The 9,092-nt window shown below is 36.9% G+C and overlaps 1 long non-coding RNA gene across 1 annotated transcript; it reads right to left on the bottom strand.

Moving 5' to 3' along the window:
* LOC110257305 lies at nucleotides 1,996-5,197 on the bottom strand. The gene is made up of 3 exons (XR_002339757.1): nucleotides 2,972-5,197; nucleotides 2,699-2,823; nucleotides 1,996-2,352 (listed from the first exon to the last, which is right to left on the bottom strand). It is a non-coding gene; the product is annotated as an uncharacterized LOC110257305 (long non-coding RNA).

Below are 9,092 nucleotides of genomic sequence, written 5' to 3'. Positions count from 1 at the left end.
GAAAATTTCTTTCAACTCCTTGGAAAAATGCACCATATAAATTATAAATTATTTAAAACTTATGAAAAAAATTTCCACACTATTTATAAACCAACCATGAAATTATTAGGAAATATAACTAATGAAGCATAAAAGGCCACATGGACAACACAAGATCTGCCTTCAGTCCAGACAAGCTGAATAGCTGGGTTCTATGTTTATAAGTCTGTTATAAGTCACTATTTGTTAACTTACACAAATTAAATAATAGCCAACTAAGTGTCAGTAACCTTCAGGTCTTCCCAGGAAGGTGGCCCATGGGGCACAGTCCACAGTCATTCCTTCACTCAGACATTCAAACTAGCTCATGCTCCCTGAAAACATCCTATTTGTTTCAAGAAACCCAGCAAAACTCTATCCAACTGAGGGCTTAGTAAAATGCCTACAACTAATCCATGGTCTGTGGGTTCACTGGGAGCTAGTTTGGGAGGTCAAAGCTTATACACAAGGGAAAATAAAACATGTGCGAATGTAGATGAATCTTTTGTCCCAAAGCAGTGCTGGAAAACTCATGTAAATATACAAATACGCTGAGCTGTATTGTGAAAGGAGCCATTTGTTTTACTAAAACAAGTTGGTATGGTGCAAGATTTTTCTTGGCAAATAAACAGAACACAATGGAAAAATTTGTAAACAATGAGGTTTTCTGGCAAGTTTTTAAAAAACTGAATGAACAGCCTTTCCAAAAGGTAAAAAACTTCCTTTTCCTCAATCCCCCATGAGGTCCTACTCACATATAATCACTTTAAAAGTCAAAGCAGATGAAGAAATACAGCTCAGGGATCTGGAGAGCTTGTTAAAAGGCCCATTTGGTCGCTGGTAAACTAATCTGCCAACTGCTCAACTTGGGGGATTATGTAGGCCAAGCCATCCTAGCCAGAATGAAAAGTCGCTCAAAGATGGTCTCACACTAGAGTTCAGGAGATGAAGAAATCATTCCTCTTCCCAGAATTCCTCTTATGTGTAGTTTTCATCACAGTGACGAAGGTTGCAATACAGGAAGGGCTTTACGTCCCACGTTACTACAGAAACCAAATGTTCTTGCTTAAACACAGGTTTCATTGGAAAAGTGTTGGCTGAAGGTCAAAAATATGAAATTCTCCAAAGAATATAACAAAGGTATGTGGTGTTGGCTTAAGAAATCTCTGTTTTGTATGGTCACGCCTCTCTCCTGAGCAGATCCCAAACCAAATGGATGAAATCTGTCTTTAACAAACTGTGCAACTTCTTTTTCTCTTTGGTCATTCAGAGGGGGTTGAACACACACATACATAATTTTGGAGTCACTGTCTGACTCATTTCATTCTTTAACATGCTCTGAAGTACATTTGCATCATGTCTGTTAAATCTGCAAAGGACTGTAAATTTAATCTTTTATTAGATCAATTTATGTCCAAAACATTTTTAGGGGAGGGCTTTATATACACTTTCCCATACATAATTGTATATAACTACATGTAAAAGAAATAGATTGGGGTTTGCTATCCAATTCCATTTACTCCTCCCTAAAGAACTCCCTAAGTTCCCTAAAGAACTCCTCCCCAGAGAACCTTTAATTGCTGTGGCTAAGAGGCTAATTCTGGTACAATTTTAGGTCCTCTTCTCTTTATCCCAAACTAGGCTTATTACACCTAGTTCATACAGGGATGTATCCTTACTTCAGGGTTTCTGCCATCAAAATTTTGTAGATGCTGTTTAAGTTACTTAAAGTTTATCTTCCCTCGGCCAAGTAACCGATGTTAACAACCTGTTAGCAACCTGTGTGTATATTTTATACTCTTCTGCATGCTCATATATTCATATATAAACACATATATAATATATATGTATGTGCATACCTATAATTTGATATATATGCTAACACAAATGTTGGGAATTTTCTTTGTCAAAAATGAGGCTACATACACACGTTTTTTTTTTCTCACTTAAGGATATATCATGGAAATCCTCCAAGGATTAATTTAGCTCATTATCTTTAATAGTTGTTAAATAGTTCATGGTGAGTATTTGCCAGAATTTAATCAACCATTTCTCTATTGATGGGGATTCATTTCATTTCCAGTCTTTTCCCACTTAAAACAGTTCTAACCAATTAGAAGTAAAGCACAAGATATACATAAAAGCTTAATCTGTTTAGCTAAGAGAACACAAGTCCTACTCCAAATAGAACCCAAAGAGGGATTATACATACGCACTTTCTATTCTTTTGTCTCTCCCCTCATCACCACATGAACTGTGCAGTAGCTCCCAGCCGGTTTCTCTGCTTCCACTCTTGCCCTTCTACATTCTATTCTTCACACAGTAGCCAATGGACTGTGAAAATAATAAATCATTCCCTTGCTCAGGACCTTCCAACATCTTCCATTCACACAAACAATGAAGTCTACAGCCAACTAAGTTCTACACAGTCTGATCCTTGGCCATCTCCTCAGCCTCATCATCTGACACCCTCCCTATACTCACCCCACTAACCAAATTTCCTTTCTTGTTGTTCCTCAGCTGCACCAGTAAACCTCCCACTACCCACATTTGCACCTGCTGTTCTTTATTCCTGAAGACTCTTCCCCAGAAGTCCTTCATTTTTTTTTAAAGTCCCTCCTTAAATATCCTCTCCTCAGACAAGCCTTCCTTAATTATCATATTAAAAATAGTTACTTACCTTGCTGTTTTTCTCTTCAAATGCTTGATCACTTCCTGACATTATGATATGTAATTCTACAATTATTTCTTCTCTTCTCCTGGAATGTAAGCTCCTTGTCTTGTCCTCCACAGTATGTCCAAACCCTAGAACATTACATAGCATATGATAGGTGCTAAGCAAGTTCTGTTGAGTAAATTAATGAAGAAGTGAATGAAAGAAAGGGGTTAGAAAGGGAACACCATGAGATAGATACAGTACATGTAGACTTCGAGTCTTTTAGGAAATTCATACCTGGAGGAATTTTGCCTGGATTGACTCCAGCATACACTTCATCTTACATTAGTACTTTATGTTACTAAATCTTCTCCAGAAGCCTGAACAGCTAAAATTTTCTATGAAAGTAGGCAATTATGTAATGGCCCTAAGGATTCATTATGTCATTTGTACTATTGCACACAGTTTGCCTGAGTTTCCATTTAATTTCACTCTTTGTGGTCTCCCTGAGCATGAACTGCAGAGTTGTTAGTGGTGAACAATGACAGCACTGGAGAGAAAACGATCTCTACATGTGAGGAGTGTTCTGTTCCACTTTGGGGACTTATATGAAAAGGGATAATGGAAAATGGATGCTGAGTTATAATGTTTCTCATTTTTGAGTCCAATATAATTCAAAAGCCAGACACCCCCATTATCTCCTATTTACAAATATTCAGAGTTTATATATGGATTTGAGCTTCAGTGAAAACAGCTAGTTAACTAGTATGGCACAAGCATTCTATGAAATGGGAGGTGGTTGAGGATTCTATTAAGAATATGAGTAGACAAAGTTAGCTCTAACTGTTTAACAGTCTATATGCTGACTCGTCATGATTTTACTGTTGTTTCTGTTCCCAGCGTTTTCCTTCAGAGGCAGCAAATTTAGCTGATTGCCTCCACACAAGCTTTGTGGGATCCTATTTCTTATACTGGGCAGACCCAAAGAAATTTCCCAGCGGATGGAAGAAGGTAGGTTTACCAGATGGTGGAGAGACACAGGATTCATATGAAAGCAATCAGCCTGTGAATCCCTCCACCATTATTACCATGGCAAACGGAGTGGAGTCATGCCTTTCCTGGCTTGAGCTTTCTTTCTTTGTCCCTACTCCTACCTGAAGGCATCTTTGATGTTAATTTTGACTCAGCTTCATCTGAAACAAGATGTTGACAAATACTGGAAAGTGGAGTACATTCTTTTTATTTATAATTTATCAAAGAGTTACATAGCTCACTGCTGGTCAGACATTTCTCAAAGCATTTAAAATGTTATCTCTTTTAATCTTCATGTCAACACTATTAGGTCAAGCTAATTAATGATTAATTGGTTAATTGATTTGTCCATGTCACAGAGCCAGAGACCAGTTGACCCAGGATTTGACCCTAGCAGACTGACTCCAGGATCCACTCTTATAACCACAACTATGTTGCCCTTATGCCACTTGTCTCTGACAGTGTAGGGAGAGTAAAATCTTATCACAACCTTTTCTTTTTAATTAAAAAAGCTATTTGTAAAAACTGTCAATTAAAAGTGGAATAGCGACAAAATGGAACCACTGTTTCTGTTTTAAAGCATATCTACCACTTTAGCAAAACAAGGAAACAGTCTGAAGAGGAAACATTTTATTTGAAGGGAAAAAAACAAGTGAAGTATTACTGCTTAATGCCCTGGATTTAGGTTACACCACAACTATTTGCCAACAATAATTGCACTTGCATTGATCATTTAAAAACCTGTTCCAGAAAGTGATTCTATTTCACAGGAACATCCATTTATAAGCCTTGTAATCTGTGGTTAATTCCTATAGGATTTAATTTACCCCAATTTGTACAAACAAAATTAGGCTAGGTTTATGTTGTATATACATTTGATTTATGTAATTAAGAATATGTGAGCTCAGTATTTCTATTATATATAATATTATTTTATAGCAAGTTTTCAGAACATTCAGTACTGTGGGGAACTTTTGTCATGCAATATAATATGAGGAAGGAATTGAAAAATATTATGTGCTTTGAGAGAGTAAAATGTTGAGAAGAAACTGTTCATAAAATATTTAAACTAACAATGATGAGATGAAGAATACCTTCCCACTAGCTTGCATTTTATAGTTCCTCTCATCCCACAATCTGAGTTCTCAAACAAGATCTGCTCCCTTTGTTCCAAAAGAGAAAATTTGATTACAGATTAATTGGTGGATAGTCTAGAGTATTGTGGCCAATTTGCAGCAAAGTAAGGACTCAAACTCAGATTTTCCATTGATTTGAAAAATCAATAAAAAGTATTTTCTGCCTTATCAAAATAGCAATAATCCAAAGCATGGTTTTAAATCAGATTAGAAGAAATATCTAATTAGAGGAAATATCCAAATCTATTTGAGAAAACTATAAACTATAGTTTATAAACTATAAACTGAAACTCAAAAAGCAGAACAAATGGAAAGACATGTTTTTGAAGAGAACTCTACATCATGTAGATGTCGTCTCTCCCTACATTTATCTATAAATTAATTAAATCCAAATAAAAATAGCCCTCAGGAATTCCTGTCGTGGCGCAGTGGTTAATGAATCCCACTAGGAACCATGAGGTTGCCGGTTTGATCCCTGGCCTTGCTCAGTGGGTTAACGATCCGGTGTTGCCGTGAGCTGTGGTGTAGATTGCAGATGCGGCTCGGATCCCGCGTTGCTGTGGCTCTGGCGTAGGCCGGTGGTGACAGCTCCGATTGGACCCCTAGCCTGGGAACCTCCATGTGCCGTGGGAGTGGCCCAAGAAATAGCAAATAGACAAAAAAAAAAAAAAAAATAGCCCTCAGAATTTTTTTCAAAAACCATACAAGTTGGTCATGAAGTCTAGAAGAAGAGATAAGCAACAATAGTAAGCAAAAGTTTTAAAATAAGAGCAATGCAAAGGAGTGGACTTATGGACATTTAATGTATTTTAAAGCCCTTATAATTAAACTGTATGATATTAACTCATTAATAAACAGACCAATGAAACAGAATATCCAGAAATATACCAAATTACATATAGAAATTTAATACATAATAAACACAACATCAAAAATAATTGGGGGAAATGAGTTCTTAATAAGTGGTTTGGAGACAACTAAAGAGTCATATGGAGGAAGAAAAACATATCCAGCTTTCAAACCAAGTGAATTAGGAATCTAAATGTAAAAAACCACAAAAGTACTAGACACAAGCGTAACTAAATTTCTGAATTATCTGCAAGTAAGGAAAACTTTTCTAGCCTGGACTCAAAACCCAGAAGCAAAAAGGGCAAAGACTGATATATTTGACTACTTTTTTTACAAATATAAAAAAAAAATAATAATATTTTTATGAGGCAAAACTCCACAAGCATGACAAAAAGACAGATAGACTAGGAAGATTATTTGAAATTTATATCACAGACAGAAGGTTAACACTATTAATAGAAAAGGATTATAGCCATTGAAATAGGTTAGATTTTGCTACAGTAACAAACAACCTGAAACATTTCAGTGACATAAAATAACATTATTTCTCACTTATGCTGTATGTCCATTACTGGTCAGCAAGGAGCTCTATGATCATATTGCCTCCAGGACCCAAACTAATGAAGGCTTCATCTCAATACACACTTCCACAATGGCAGAGGCAGAGGGAAAAAGGCATGCCTGACTGCAGGCTGGTTCTTCAAGCATCTGTAGAGAAAGCACTTTAGTTCTCATTTTATTGGCCAAAGCAAGTCTCATGGAAGTAGATGCTGGGTTTTATAGATGGGAGTATCAGTCTTTGTGAACAGCGATAACAAACCCTCAAAGGGTTTCTAGGAATGAGAAAAAAATAAGAAAATAAACTCTGTAAGAGAAATGACGAATCGAATGTTTACAGTAGAGTTTTACCAACTTGGCGTTATTGACATTTTCAGCCAGATAACCTTTTGTTGTGGGAATGCTGCAAATAAATTAGAAAATGTTTAGCAGCACTTTTGGCATCTATCCATGAGATGCTAGTAGCACTATCCTCCAGTTGTGATAACCAAAAATATTTCCAGATATTGCCCAACGTCTCCTTGGAGCAAAATCACCTGCAGTTGAGAAACAATGGTTTACAAAAAATGAAATGCAAATGACCCTTAAACACAAGACTATCTGTTCAACCTCACCCATAATAAAAGAAATGTCACACCTAACACCGAGATCTTAAATACCATTTTCTAGCTGGACAAGTAATATATAAGATGAGCCTGGAAACTTATCATGGCAGAAAGCAGCAAAACTGTTAGAGACCACCAGAGTTGTGCCATAAGGACATAGAAACTAACTCAGCTGAGCCCACTAGCTGAAGAGGGCTCTTTCAGAGCCAAGAAAATTTGAATGTCAAAAAAAACCTAAAATATCAAATATATAAAAATCTATGAATTTATCAATGCTGAAAAGAAAAAGAAATCTACAAAATCTACAAAAGAAATCTACCACCTCTTTGCTCACCATTGAACTAGGATACCAACTCATTAGTCTAAAATAATAAACTGAAAATAAAGGGAAATAATTATTTCCATCTTTTCTGCATAAACTCTTCCTTTTTTGTTTTTTTTATACACTATTTTTTTAATTTCTTAAAAAATATTTAGAACAGTAAAGGTTGTACTGCATGTCAGGGAACAGATGCCTTTGATGTATCCCGCTTTCATTTGTACCTCAGAACAAAGTTAAGGCATAAATTACTTGCCTGGGCACCAGACGTGCCTTTTGTCCTTGGGTACCTGTCAGTGGTGATAGCACTTGTTCCATGGGCTGGTGGATCAGATATTTGCCACTGAATTTGCACAGGCTCAGGAGGTCCCTGCACCAGCTTTATCTTGTGCATTACAAAGAGGACCCCTCAGCGCTGGTCTAGCCCTTCTCCCAGGCATGGGTGATGGTGGGCAGAATGAAGGGATGGGAGGCTGTGTGTGTGTGTGTGTGTGTGTGTGTGTGTGTGTGTGTAGGGAGGGGGTTAAGCAGGGAAGGGAGGCTTCCCACCTCCACCCCAGCCATCAGGCCTGTAGCCATGCCCTTGGGTGGGATGGGGTGCCTAGGGTAGGATGGGGTGCCTAAACTCTTCTTGAGGACAACCGAATTATTAATGAGGGAAAGAATTCCAGCTCTAATGTGGAAGGAATAACACAACTGTGCAATCATCAATAATGGATGATAAAACCATGAGGTTACTGGAAACCTTTAAAATAGAAATCAGGATGAAAACAGCTGAACCCAGTAATCAGTGTTAACACCATTAAGAGTGCGACAACTTACCTTGTATGTCTCCTGATGTGAGGCAATACAAAGTGCACAGCAACTTCTTTAAAGTAGTCTCAAAAAGTTTTTAATTGAAGTATAATTGCCTCTAAATTTAACAATCAATTTATAGGAAGGATGTGAGATAAAGGAACTAAATGCAACCTTGAGGATGCAACCAGTCAAATCCAGAGTAAGGGAAAGTCAATAGCACCAGTGACAGTTTTTTCAACAAATTAATGACATTAAGGAGAAAGGGGGTGGAGGGGCAGAGAACCTATTATAGGCATAAGAAAATTTAAGAAACAATAACTAAATATATGTATAGGCTTTATTTAAATACTGCTTCATAAGCCAACTGGAAAAGACATTTTGAGAAAATTGGGTAAGTTTTAAATGGCCTTAGATTTTAGATTCTATTAAAGAATTGGTGTTATTTTTATTAGGTATGACAATATAGTATTGTATTTTTAAGCCCTTATCTGTTAACAATACCTTCTGAAGTACTTGTAGATAAAATAATAATAAATCTGGGATTTGCTCCAATTAATGATGGAAAAGGGAAGCAAGTCATGGTATGAGGACAAAGTTAAAACTGGCAAATTGCTGACAATTAATGAAGCTAGGTGATATACTGGAGTTCATTATATACTGGGGTTCAGTATACTGATTACTTTGCTTTTATGGGTGTTTGAAAAGTTTTGTAATAAAACAACTCTTAAAGCTTTTGGTGCAGATGTGACACTGTCAACCATCAACAGCTCTACCCAGAACCTGTCTAACCAGTCTTGTTATGGCTAAGGAGCATGTCTAAGGCTAATAGATATGGCTAAGGAGCATGTCTCTCCTGTACTTGACAACACTCACACAATACTCTGCTCACCTTCCACTCTCCTTACTCATTGCATATCCCAATTCTGCATGGCCCCAGGCCAAGGAAATTAGGATTGAATACAGCCCCCCAAAACTTATGTCAGCTGGTTCCACAAGCTAGTGACATCATAAAAATATTTGACTGAGGGCCAGCTGTTTTAGAGTAATATTGGGTTTACTTATGTAAGATGAGAAGTGTCTTTGTCAGGACCCTTAATTCAGATGTTCCAGAATAAAGATAA

This window comes from Sus scrofa, chromosome 16 (genome assembly GCF_000003025.6).
Source record: "Sus scrofa isolate TJ Tabasco breed Duroc chromosome 16, Sscrofa11.1, whole genome shotgun sequence".
Lineage (NCBI taxonomy): Eukaryota > Metazoa > Chordata > Mammalia > Artiodactyla > Suidae > Sus > Sus scrofa.
The sequence above is the reverse complement of the archived record's forward strand: the minus strand, read 5'-3'. Positions and strand labels throughout refer to the sequence as shown.